The sequence below is a fragment of the Chiloscyllium punctatum genome, chromosome 30, assembly GCF_047496795.1.
Source record: "Chiloscyllium punctatum isolate Juve2018m chromosome 30, sChiPun1.3, whole genome shotgun sequence".
NCBI lineage: Eukaryota > Metazoa > Chordata > Chondrichthyes > Orectolobiformes > Hemiscylliidae > Chiloscyllium > Chiloscyllium punctatum.
This window is the reverse complement of record NC_092768.1, coordinates 58,701,429-58,714,155: the sequence shown is the minus strand read 5'-3', so window position 1 is coordinate 58,714,155 and position 12,727 is coordinate 58,701,429.

Sequence of the window (12,727 nt, the reverse complement as noted above, 5' to 3'; positions counted from 1 at the left end):
TAGGCTTCTCAGGGTTAGCGGGCCTTACCTGGACTGTCCTATCTGCCTGAGTTAGCCAGTTTAATTTATTCTTATATGTCCGCATATCTGCATTTAACCAGATACCCACATCATCCCTGAAGACCCAACCTTTCATTCTTTGTGCCTTTTGCACCCATGCTCCTAAATCCTACCACCTGTCACTAGACGCCTTCGCCAGTGACACGTGAGACCAGAACCTTCCACATCAACAAGATAGGGTCGACTTGCCGTCACAGATACTTTAGATAAGTTCCAATAAAATTCACACAATAACAACTGATCTGGTTTCACCAATCTCCTGAACCAATCCTTCTCATATGGTTCGTCAGGGCCAACGTGATGTATGTGTGCTGTGCAGTGCAGCATGTCTCCAGCAAGAAAATTGGTGTTAAATAGGATTAATATAATTACTTGCTTCCAGGGCGAGGGAATTGCTCACTGAACTTATCGCTCTCTGTATTAATAGCCACTCATAGACATACATCAGGGGTCGTAGGTCATATTTTACAGCCTGCACTGGGTAAATCGTTTCTTTGAATTATCTACAAGCCCGTCGGAGTACTGATCAAATCCAATCCCAGTCTCTGTATGAGATCCCAGCCCATCAAATTTAAAGGAGAAAATTCCGATAACAAGAAGGAGAATTGGAATGTTTCCCTTTTACTAGAGGTGCAGAAAATCTCTCCCGCATCATGACTCCTGATGCACCCATTGTGTTCAGGAACCTTTCACTCATCTTTATTTGTGTCGATTGTCTAAACGGGCCTAATGTAAGGATTGAGTATGTGGCCCTGTATCTACCAAAAAGGTAACTGATGTACTTTCATATATAACATAGAGGTGGGCATCGGCTTATACACATCATTGTGATATTGGACATACCGTCCACACTTTGCAATCTCAGTGCTGAACATTGAGGTGTGATTTGTCTCAGTGTGTGAAAGGTTAGTAGAAGAGATTAGCATAAGCGAGTCTTCGTTGCCAAGCATAAAGGAAAGAGGCTTACCTGTACCTTGTGGGCTGCCCACCTCCACCTCAGCCTTCCCCTGTTAGTCACCCTCTTGTCCCACCTCTAGGGCCGAGTGAGGCTGTCTGTGTGGGGCACCGTCTCACCCAGTGGTCCATTGCTCTGCAAACAAAGCACCCGCCAGATCTCCCTCTATCAGTGCCTCTTTTGTGACCTCTTCCTCTTCCGCGACCTCCCCCTCTCCCTCTCTCTCTTCCTGCAGCACCTCCCTCCAACAGCTGGGTGACCATTTGCATCAGAGTAAGCTGACCTTTATGTGTTTGCTGTTCCATCTTCATTTCCGCTTATCCTTCTCTTGGGTAAGCAATATTTCAGCATGTATTGCATGTTGTTCTATCAAATTCAGCTTTCCCGTGTCCCAGGTCTTTTACCTTTTTCACTATTTCTTCCTTCTTTCCATTGATGAAGCTGTTCCTCAGGTGTGCCTCATACAGTGTGATTTCTGCCGTCGTTATGTCCTCATGTCGTCTCAGTGCACTATGGGTGTTATGAACTTCAGTGAGGTACTGGGACACTCTCTCACATTCCCATTGTTTTGGTCATGTCCATTCACACTGGGAATGCCTCCCTACAGGTGGTTCCCAGCGCTGTAACAAAAGCATTAAAGTCTCCCTTCTCTTCCACTTGTGGGTTGGCTGCTCTGGCATGGACGTTTGCAGCTGGCCAGGTATACTTGCGTTTGGTGACATTGGTACCTAGTTTTCATCCCAGGAGACGTCTCATCTCTTGTGATGTGGGACGAAACTCAGTACAGAACTTTGTCACTTCTTATTAGCTCCAACCTCGCGTGGGTCAGGCAACTGCCCACAGGCACTTTCCAGATCCTTCATGGTCCATGGCTGGTGGGCCAACACTGGGCACCCTTCTGGACCTGCAACTTCAACCATTGGGTCTTGCAGAACGACCTGGTTAGATGATCGTACACCAGTACCCTCACCGTGTGACTCATCATCCATCGGGGGGTGATCACGGACAGGCCTTGGATGTCTTTCCATCTTGGAGTGGTCGTCCTTCTTTTGGCCTTCTTGCTTCGGTCTGTTGTGGGTATGGTGTGCTATCGGTGATCTAGCAGGCCCTGAGGTGGTGGTCGCTGATGTGGAACATTCACCAGGCGGATCTCGTGGTGGGGGTGGGGGGGGGCGGCAGGTCTCGGAAGGAAGTCATCAAGGTCAGGGTCTGAAACAGATTTAAGACACTGTACAGCTTCGTTAGGTTGTTTCCCACATGGGCACTGGTGTTTGTACGTGTATTTGATCGATCCTTTACTTGAGAATTCCTTTCTCTGATATCAGCCTCAGACTTCCACTTACAAGAAACACTCCAATTCACAGGTTCGATCTTTCCGTCCCTTTTCTCCTTCTCTCTCTCCTCCTACCTCAACCTTAATATTTCCAGCTGTCTTTTACTAAAACTAACTCCCTCCGGAAAACCACATTCCTTAATCCACAATTCTAACTGCTTTACACATTCTGGGCGGTACTTATTTAGCATGTATTGTTATTTTGGTTGGCTATTCCAAATTTTGCGTGGACTCCCCCTTTGTTCGCTCTTGCCAGAACCCATTTTTAGTGTAACATCAAAAGTGTTTAGCTCTCTCTGTCTCTCTGTCTCTCGCTCTCGTGGTACAGTTATCTATTCCCTTTTGACTTTCTTTTACTTCCGGAGGTCCCCTCTCACATTGAGCACGTCCGCCTCAAGGCCTCGGTTTTCGTAAACCAAGAAACCACGTACCAGGTACGTCTTCGGCGAGTCCAACTCAGCCAGTGGTGGTTCCAAGTCTAAAACCAGCCTTAACCTTGCTGTCTCCTAAACACTCTTCAGACAGCAATCCCCTTCCCCTTGGGGTTTTACTCTAATACCACGTGAGAGTTCCCTGAACCCTTTTCCTGTTGTATTTATTCTCTAAGAACGACTCTCTATGTAGGACTACGCAAACCACGACTATTACCCAACCTTAATTGATTTGAAACCCCGGCGCTAGGGCAATCTACAGATTCCCAGTCCTCTCACGCAAAAGGTCCAATTCAGCGCTCGAGATGAAGTGAAAGACCTTCAAGGCGATGGCACCTGCACTTCCTGGGAATCTTCAGAATCTCATCCAGTCGCTGGGTCCTGGGATGAGCCCCCAAGTTTACTGTCATGGAAATTAAATTGACTTGACTCAATAATTAGCAAGAGCAAAGCAAGGGCCTTCATTAAACATTTTACAAGAAAAGCCCATTACACTAAGTCAGATGCCTCAATGCAATAAGTACCCAAACATTTACACAGACACCTGCCTTATAGCGTTCCTTACCACACTCTCAGGGGCAGAGACTGGGGAAACTCAAGTTGTTATCCTCGCATCACCTGGTGCTAGACATAACAGTTATTCAGCTTTCGCTGAGTTTGACTATCGCAAGGTCGAGTTGAATGCTTACAGAAATCAAACAGAGATAAGTTAACTGCAACCCTTCATCAAAGCATCGGTTACAAAGCTCAGCACAGCATTGATTTAAACAAAGCATTCTCTTTAAATTTTACAGTAAGTGGATAATTAATTTCATAGTAAATGGATCGTTTTCTATTACAGTCACAGTGTGTTCAGAGAGTCAGCGGGTGTCACAATGTGTCTCAGAGAGAGTCACAGTGAGTCAGAGTGTCATAGTGTGTCTCAGGATGTGTCTTAGAGAGGGTCACAGTGTGTCCCATTGTGACTCAGAGAGTGTCACAGTGTATCAGAGAGAGGCAGGGAATGTCATAGTGTGTCAGAGAGTGTCACAGTGTGCCAGAGAATATCACAGTGTGTCTCAAAGACAGTCAGAGCGTATCAAAATGCATCAGAGATTGGAACAGTATGTCCCAGACAATGCCAGAGAGTGTCACAGTGGGACTCAGAGAGTGTCAGACAGAGTCAGAGATTGTCACAGTGTGTTACAGAGAGTGTCAAAGAGGGTCAAACAGTGTAACAGTATGTCTCAGAGAGTGTCACAGTGTGTCTCAGGGAGTGTCGGAGAGAGTCAGGGAGTGTCACAGTGTGTCACAGTCTGTTAGAGAGTGTCACAGAATGTCTCAGAGAGCGTCAGAGATTATCACAGTGTCTTAGAGTGGGATACAGGATGTCTCTGAGAGTGTCAGAAAGTGCCACAGTGTCTTAGAGAGTGTCACAGTGTGTCAGAGATTGTCATAGTGTGTCAGATAGAATCAGAGAGTGTCACAGTGTGTCAGAGAGTGCCACAGTTTGTCTCACAGAGTGTCAGAAAGTGTCACAGCGTCTCAGTGGGTGTCACAGTGTGTCAGGGATTGTCACAGTGTGTCCGAGAGAGAGAGTCAGAGAGTGTCACAGTGTGTCAGAGAGAGAGAGTCAGAGAGTGTCACAGTGTGTCAGCGAGTGTCATAGTGTCACAGAGAGAGTCAGTGAGTGCTGCATGCAGAGTCAAACAGTATCACAGTGTGTCACAGTCTGTTAGAGAATGTCAAAGTGTTTCTCAGAGAGTGACAGAGAGAGTCGGAGAGTGGCACAGTGTGTTTCAGAGAGTGTCAGAGAGAGTCAAAACGTGTCACAGTGTGTCACAGTCTGTCAGAGAGTGTCACAGTACGTTTCACACAGTGTCAGAGAGATTCAGATACAGTCAAATACGTGTCACAGTGTGTCACAGTCTGTCAGAGAGTGTCACAGTACGTTTCAGAGAGTGTCAGAGAGAGCCGCAGTGTGTTTCAGAGAGTGTCACAGTGTGTCTCAGAGAGTGTCACAGTGTATCAGAGATTGTCACAGGGTCTCACAGTCAGTCAGAGAGTGTGAGAGAGTGTCACAGTGTGTCTCAGACAGTGTCAGTGAGAGTCAGATAGTGTCACAGTCTGCCAGAGAGTGTCACAGTGTGTCTCTGAGATTTTCAGAGAGTGTCTCAGTATGTCACAGTCTGTCAGAGAGAGTCAGTTTGTCTCAGAGAGAGTCAGATAGAGTGGGAAAGTGTCACAGTGTGTCTCAGAGAGTGTCACAGTGTGTCAGAGATTGTCACAGTGTCTCACAGTCAGTCAGAGAGTGTCAGAGAGAGTCAGAGAGTGTCACAGTGTGTCTCAGGCAGTGTCGGTGAGAGTCAGATAGTGTCCCAGTCTGCCAGAGAGTGTCACAGTGTGTCTCAGAGATTTTCAGAGAGTGTCTCAGTGTGTCACAGTCTGTCAGAGAGAGTCAGTTTGTCTCAGAGAGTGTCAGATAGAGTCGGAAAGTGTCACCGTGTGTCTCAGAGTGTGTACAGTGTGTCAGAGATTGTCACAGTGTCTCACAGTCAGTCAGAGAGTGTCACAGTGTGTCTCGGAGATTTTCAGAGAGTGTCTCAGTGTGTCACAGTTTGTCAGAGAGAGTCAGTGCGTCTCAGAGAGTGTCAGAGAGAGTCAAAGAGTGTCAAGTATGTCTCTGAGAGTGTCAGAACGAGTCAGAGAGTGTCAGAGAGACTCAGAGTGTGTCACAGTGTGTCTCAGACAATGTCAGTGAGAGTCAGATAGAGTCACAGTCTGCCAGAAAGTGTCACAGTGTGTCTCGGAGATTTTCAGAGTGTCTCAGTGTGTCACAGTTTGTCAGAGAGAGTCAGTGCGTCTCAGAGAGTGTCAGAGAGAGTCAAAGAGTGTCAAGTATGTCTCTGAGAGTGTCAGAACGAGTCAGAGAGTGTCAGAGAGACTCAGAGTGTGTCACAGTGTGTCTCAGACAATGTCAGTGAGAGTCAGATAGTGTCACAGTCTGCCAGAGAGTGTCACAGTGTGTCTCTGAGATTTTCAGAGAGTGTCTCAGTGTGTCACAGTCTGTCAGAGAGAGTCAGTTTGTCTCAGAGAGTGTCAGATAGAGGGGGAAAGTGTCACCGTGTGTCTCAGAGTGTGTCACAATGTGTCAGAGATTGTCACAGTGTCTCACAGTCAGTCAGAGAGTGTCAGGGAGAGTCAGAGAGTGTCACAGTGTGTCTCAGACAGTGTCAGTGAGAGTCAGATAGTGCCACTGTCTGCCAGAGAGTGTCACAGTGTGTCTCGGAGATTATCAGAGAGTGTCTCAGTGTGTCACAGTCTGTCAGAGAGAGTCAGTGTTCTCAGAGAGTATCAGATAGAGTCAGAGAGTGTCACAGTGTGTCTCAGAGAGTGTCAGTGAGAGTCAGATAGAGTCACAGTCTGCCAGAAAGTGTCACAGTGTGTCTCGGAGATTTTCAGAGTGACTTAGTGTGTCACAGTTTGTCAGAGAGAGTCAGTGCGTCTCAGAGAGTGTCAGAGAGAGTCAGAGAGTGTTACAGTATGTCTCAGAGAGTGTCAGAACGAGTCATAGAGTGTCACAGTGTGTAAACGTCTGTCAAGGAGTGTTACAGCGTGCCTCAGAGAGTGTCAGAAAGTGTCACAGTTTGTCACAATTTGTCATAGAGTGTCACAGTATGTTGTGTTGTGCCTCAGAGACGGTCAGAGAGAGTCAGAGAGTGTCACAGTCTGACTCAGAGAGGGTCAGAGAGAGTCACTATGTGTCTCAGAGAGAGTCACAGAGTGTCTCAGAGAGTCTGATAGAGTCAGAAAGTGTCACCCTGTGTCTCAGAGAGTGTCACAGTGTCAGAGAGTGTCACAGGATGTCTTAGTGAATGTCATAGTGTCACAGTCTGTCAGAGAGTGTAACAGTGTGTTTCAGAGAGTGTCAAAGAGTGTCACAGATACGCCTCAGTGAGTGTCAGAGAAAGACAGAGAGTGTCACAGTTTGTCACAGTCTGTCAGAGAGTGTCACAGTGTGTTACAGAGTGCGTCAGAGAGTGTCAGAGAGTGTAACAGTCGGTCTCAGAGAGGGTCAGAGTGTGACACAGTGTGTCACAACCTGTCAAACAGTGTCATAGTATGTCTCAGAGTGTGTCAGAGAGTGTTACAGTGTGTCTCAGAGAGTGTCACAGTGTCACAGTCTGTCAGAGAGTGTCACAGTGTGTTTCAGAGAGTGTCAGAGAGTGCAACAGTCTGCCTCAGAGAGTGTCAGAGAAAGACAGAGAATGTCGCAGTTTGTCACAGTCTGTCAGAGAGATGTCACAGTGTTACAGAGTGAGTCAGAGCGTGTAACAGTCTATCTCAAAGCGGGTCAGAGAGTGTCACAGTGTGTCACAACCTGTCAAAGAGTGTCATAGTATGTCTCAGAGAGTCAGAGAGTGTTACAGTGTGTCTCAGAGAGTGTCAGAGAGTGTCAGCATTTGTCTAAGAGACGGTCAGAGAGGGTCAGAGAGTGACACAGTGTCTCTGAGAATGTCACCGTGTGTCAGAGAGGGTCGCAGTGTGTCACAGTGTGTTTCAGAGTGTGTTAGAGAGTCTGAGAGTGTCACAGTGTGTCATATTATATCTCAGAGAGTGTCCGAGAGAGCCAGAGAGTGTCTCAGTCTGTATCAGAGTGTCAGAGAGAGTCAGAAAGTGTCACAGTGTGTCTCAGAGAGTTTCACAGTGTCTCAGAGATTGTCACAGTGTGTCAGAAAGTGTCACAGTGTGTCACAATCTGTCAGAGAGAGTTACAGTGTGTGTCAGAGATGTTAGAGAGAATCACAAGATGTCACAGTGTGTCACACTCTGTCTCAGAGAGTGACCGAGTGTCACAGACAATGTCAGTGAGAGTTAGATAGTGTCACAGTCTGCCAGAGAGTGTCACAATGTGTCTCGCAGATTTTCAGAGTGTCTCAGTGTGTCACAGTCTGTCAGAGAGAGTCAGTTTGTCTCAGAGAGTGTCAGATAGAGTCGGAAATTGTCACCATGTGTCTCAGAGTGTGTCACAGTGTGTCACAGTCTGTCAGAAAGTGTCACAGTGGGTTTCAGAGAGTGTCGGAGAGTGTCACAGTCAGTCTCAGAGAGGGTCAGAGTTTCACACAGTGTGTTACATCCTGTCAAAGAGTGTCATAGTATGTCTCAGAGAGTGTCAGAGAGAGTCAGAGAGTGTTACAGTGTCTCAGAGAGTGTCACAGTGTATTTCAGAGAATCAGAGAAAGTCAGAAAGTGTCACAGTGTGTCTCAGAGAGTTTCACAGTGTGTCACAGTCTTTCAGAGAAGGTTACAGTATATTTCAGAGTGTGTCAGAGGGAGTCAGAAAGTGTCAAATTGTGTCATACTGTGTCTCAGAGAGTGTCAGTGTTTGTCTCAGAGAATGTCACAGTCTGTCAGAGAGTGTTACAGTGTCTCTCAGAGAGTGTCAGAGAGGGTCAGCATTTGTCTAAGAGAGGGTCAGAGAGGGTTAGAGAGTGACACCGTGTCTCTGAGAATGTCACAGTGTGTCAGAGAGTGACGCAGTTTGTCACAGTGTGTTTCAGAGTGTGTTAGAGAGAGTCTGAGAGTGTCACAGTGTGTCATATAATAGAGAGAGTTCTCAGTCTGTATCAGAGTGTCAGAGTCAGAAAGTGTCACAGTGTGTCACAAACTGTCAGAGAGAGTCACAGTGTCTCTCAGAGAGTATGAGAGAGAGTCAAAAGATGTCACAGTGTGTCACACTCTGTCTCAGAGAGTGACCAAGTGCCTCAGAGAGAGAGGCAGGGAGTGTCACAGTGTGTCTCAGAGAGTGTCACAGTGTATTTCTGAGGGTCAGAGAGAGAGAGACAGAATGTGTCACAGTGCGTCTCAGAGAGTGTCACAGCGTCTGAGAGAACGTCACCGTGTGTCAGAGAGTGTCACAGTGTGTTACAGAGAGTGCCAAAGAGGGTCAGACAGTGTAACAGTGTGTGTCCCAGAGAGTGTTACAGTGTGTCTCAGGGAGTATCAGAGAGAGTCAGGGAGTGTCACAGTGTGTCACCGTCTGTTAGAGAGTGTCACAGAATGTCTCAGAGAGCGTCAGAGATTATCACAGTGTCCTAGAGAGGGATACAGGATGTCTCTGAGAGTGTCAGAAAGTGTCACAGTGTCTTAGAGAGTGTCACAGTGTGTCAGAGATTGTCATAGTGTGTCAGATAGATTCAGAGAGTGTCACAGTGTGTCAGAGAGTGCCACAGTTCGTCTCACAGAGTGTCAGAAAGTGTCACAGCGTCTCAGTGGGTGTCACAGTGTGTCAGGAATTGTCACAGTGTGTCAGAGAGAGAGAATCAGAGAGTGTCACAGTGTGTCAGAGAGAGAGAATCAGAGAGTGTCACAGTGTGTCAGCGAGTGTCATAGTGTGTCTCAGAGAGTGTCAGAAAGTGTCGCAGCGTCTCAGTGTGTGTCACGGTGTGTCAGAGATTGTAACAGTACGTCAGAGAGAGAGAGTCAGAGAGTGTCACAGTATGTCAGCGAGTGTCATAGTGTGTCTCATAGAGAGTCAGAGAGTGCTGCATGCGGAGTCAAACAGTATCACAGGCTGCCACAGTCTGTCAGAGAATGTCACAGTGTTTCTCAGAGAGTGACAGAGAGAGTCGGAGAGAGCCACAGTGTGTTTCAGAGAGTGTCACGGTGAGTCACAGAGAGTGTCACAGTGTATCAGAGATTTTCACAGTGTCTCACAGTCTGTCAGAGAGTGTCAGAGAGAGTCAGAGAGAGTCACAGTGTGTCTCAGACAGTGTCAGTGAGAGTCAGATAGTGTCCCAGTCTGCCAGCGAGTGTCACAGTTTGTCTCGTAGATTTTCAGAGAGTGTCTCAGTGTATCACAGTCTGTCAGAGAGACTCAGTTTGTCTCAGAGAGTGTCAGATAGAGGGGGAAAGTGTCACCGTGTGTCTCAGAGTGTGTCACAGTGTGTCACAGTCTGTCAGAAAGTGTCACAGTATGTTTCAGAGAGTGTCAGAGTGTGACACAGAGTCTCTGAGAATGTCACCATGTGTGAGAGAGTGTCGGAGTTTGTCACAGTGTGTTTCAGAGTGTGTTAGAGAGAGTCGGAGAGTGTCACAGTGTGTTATACTATGTCTTAGAGAGTGTCCGAGAGAGCCAGAGTGTCTCAGTCTGTATCAGAGTGTCAGAGAGAGTCAGAAAGTGTCAGTGTGTCTCAGCGAGTTTCACAGTGTCTCAGAGAATGTCACAGTGTGTCACAATCTGTCAGAGAGAGTCAAAGTCTGTCTCAGAGAGTGTGAGAGAGTCAGAAGATGTCACAGTGTGTCACACTCAGACTCAGAGAGTGACCGAGAATCTTATAGAGAGAGGCAGGGAGTGTCACAGTGTGTATCAGACAGCGTCAGTGAGAGTCAAAGTGCCACAGTCTGCCAGAGAGTGTCACAGTTTGTCTCGGAGATTTTCAGAGAGTGTCTCAGTGTGTCACAGTCTGTCAGAGAGAGTCAGTTTGTCTCAGAGAGTGTCAGATAGAGTCAGAAAGTGTCACCGTGTGTCTCAGAGAGTGTCACAGTGTCTCACAGTCTGTCAGAGAGTGTCACAGTGTGTTTCAGAGAGTGTCCGAGAGTGTCACAGTCGGTCTCAGAGAGGGTCAGAGTATGACACCGTGTGTCACAACCTGTCAGAGTGTCATAGTATGTCTCAGAGCATGTCGGAGAGAGTCAGAGAGTCTTACAGTGTGTCTCAGAGAGTGTCACAGTGTATTTCAGAGAATCAGAGAAAGTCAGAAAGTGTCACAGTGTGTCTCAGAGAGTTTCACAGTGTGTCACAGTCTTTCAGAGAAGGTAACAGTACATTTCAGAGTGTGTCAGAGAGTGTCACAGTGTGTCATACTGTGTCTCAGATTGTGTCAGAGTGTCAGTGTTAGTCTCAGAGAATGTCACAGTCTGTCAGAGAGTCTTACAGTGTGTCTCAGAGAGTGTCAGAGAGGGTCAGCATTTGTCTAAGAGAGGGTCAGAGAGGGTTAGAGAGTGACACAGTGTCTCTGAGAATGTCACCGTGTGTCAGAGAGGGTCGCAGTGTGTCACAGTGTGATTCAGAGTGTGTTAGAGAGAGTCTGGGAGTGTCACAGTGTGTCATACTATATCTCAGAGAGTGTCCGAGAGAGCCAGAGAGTGTCTCAGTCTGTATCAGTGTCAGAGAGATTCAGAAAGTGTCACAGTGTGTCTCAGAGAGTTTTACAGTGTCTCAGAGATTGTCACAGTGTGTCAGAAAGTGTCACAGTGTGTCACAATCTGTCAGAGAGAGTTACAGTGTTTCTCAGAGAGTGTGAGATTTAGTCACAAGATGTCACAGTGTGTCACACTCTGTCTCAGAGAGTGACCAAGTGTCTCAGAGAGAGAGGCAGGGAGTGTCACAGTGTGTCTCAGAGAGTGTCACAGTGTGTTTCTGAGGGTCAGAGAGAGAGACAGAATGTGTCACAGTGCGTCTAAGAGAGTGTCACAGCATCTGAGAGAACGTCACCGTGTGTCAGAGAGTGTCACAGTGTGTTACAGAGAGTGCCAAAGAGGGTCAGACAGTGTAACACTGTGTCCCAGAGAGTGTCACAGTGTGTCTCAGGGAGTATCAGAGAGAGTCAGGGAGTGTCACAGTGTGTCACAGTCTGTTAGAGAGTGTCACAGTATGTCTCAGAGTGCGTCAGAGATTATCACAGTGTCTTAGAGAAGGATACAGTATGTCTCTGAGAGTGTCAGAAAGTGTCACAGTGTCTTAGAGAATGTCATAGTGTGTCAGAGATTGTCATAGTGTGTTAGATAGATTCAGACAGTGTCACATTGTGTCAGAGAGTGCCACAGTTTGTCTCACACAGTGTCAGAAAGTGTCACAGCGTCTCAGTGGGAGCTACAGTGTGTCAGGGATTGTCACAGTGTGTCAGAGAGAGAGAGAGTTTGAGAGTGTCACAGTGTGTCAGCGAGTGTCATAGTGTGTCTCAGAGAGAGTCAGAAAGTGCTGCATGCAGAGTCAAACAGTATCACAGTGTGTCACAGTCTGTCAGAGAATGTCATAGTGTTTCTCAGACAGTGACAGAGAGAGTCGGAGAGTGGCACAGTGTGTTACCAGAGAGTGTCAGAGAGAGTCAAAACGTGTCAGTGTGTCACAGTCTGTCAGAGAGTGTCACAGTACGTTTCAGAGAGTGTCAGAGATAGTCAGAGAGTGTCAGAGACAGTCAAAACGTGTCACAGTCTGTCACAGCCTGTCAGAGAGTGCCACAGTGTGTTTCAGAGAGTGTCAGAGAGAGTCAAAACGTGACACAGTCTGTCACAGCCAGTCAGAGAGTGCCACAGTGTGTTTCAGAGAATGTCAGAGAGAGTCAGAGACAGTCAAATACGTGTCACAGTGTGTCACAGTCTGTCAGAGAGTGTCACAGTACGTTTCAGAGAGTGTCAGAGAGAGCCACAGTGTGTTTCAGAGAGTGTCTCAGTGTGTCTCAGAGAGCGTCACAGTGTGTCTCAGACAGTGTCAGTGAGAGTCAGATAGCGTCACAGTCTGCCAGAGAGTGTCACAGTGTGTCTCGGAGGTTTTCAGAGAGTGTCTCACTGTGTCACAGTCTGTCAGAGAGAGTCAGTTTGTCTCAGAGACTGTCAGATAGAGTCTAATATTGTCACCGTGTGTCTCAGAGTGTGTCACAGTGTGTCACGGTCTGTCAGAAAGTGTCACAGTGTGTTACAGAGTGTGTCGGAGAGTGTCACAGTCGGTCTCAGAGAGGGTCAGAGAGTGTCACAGTGTGTTACAACCTGTCAAAGAGTATCATAGCATGTCTCAGAGTGTTTTAGACAGAGTCAGAGAGTCTTACAGTGTCTCTCAGAGAGTGTCACAGTGTATTTCAGAGAATCAGAGAAAGTCAGAAAGTGTCACAGTGTGTCTCAGAGAGTTTCACAGTGTGTCACAGTCTTTCAGAGAAGGTTACAGTGTATTTCAGAGTGTGTCAGAGAGAG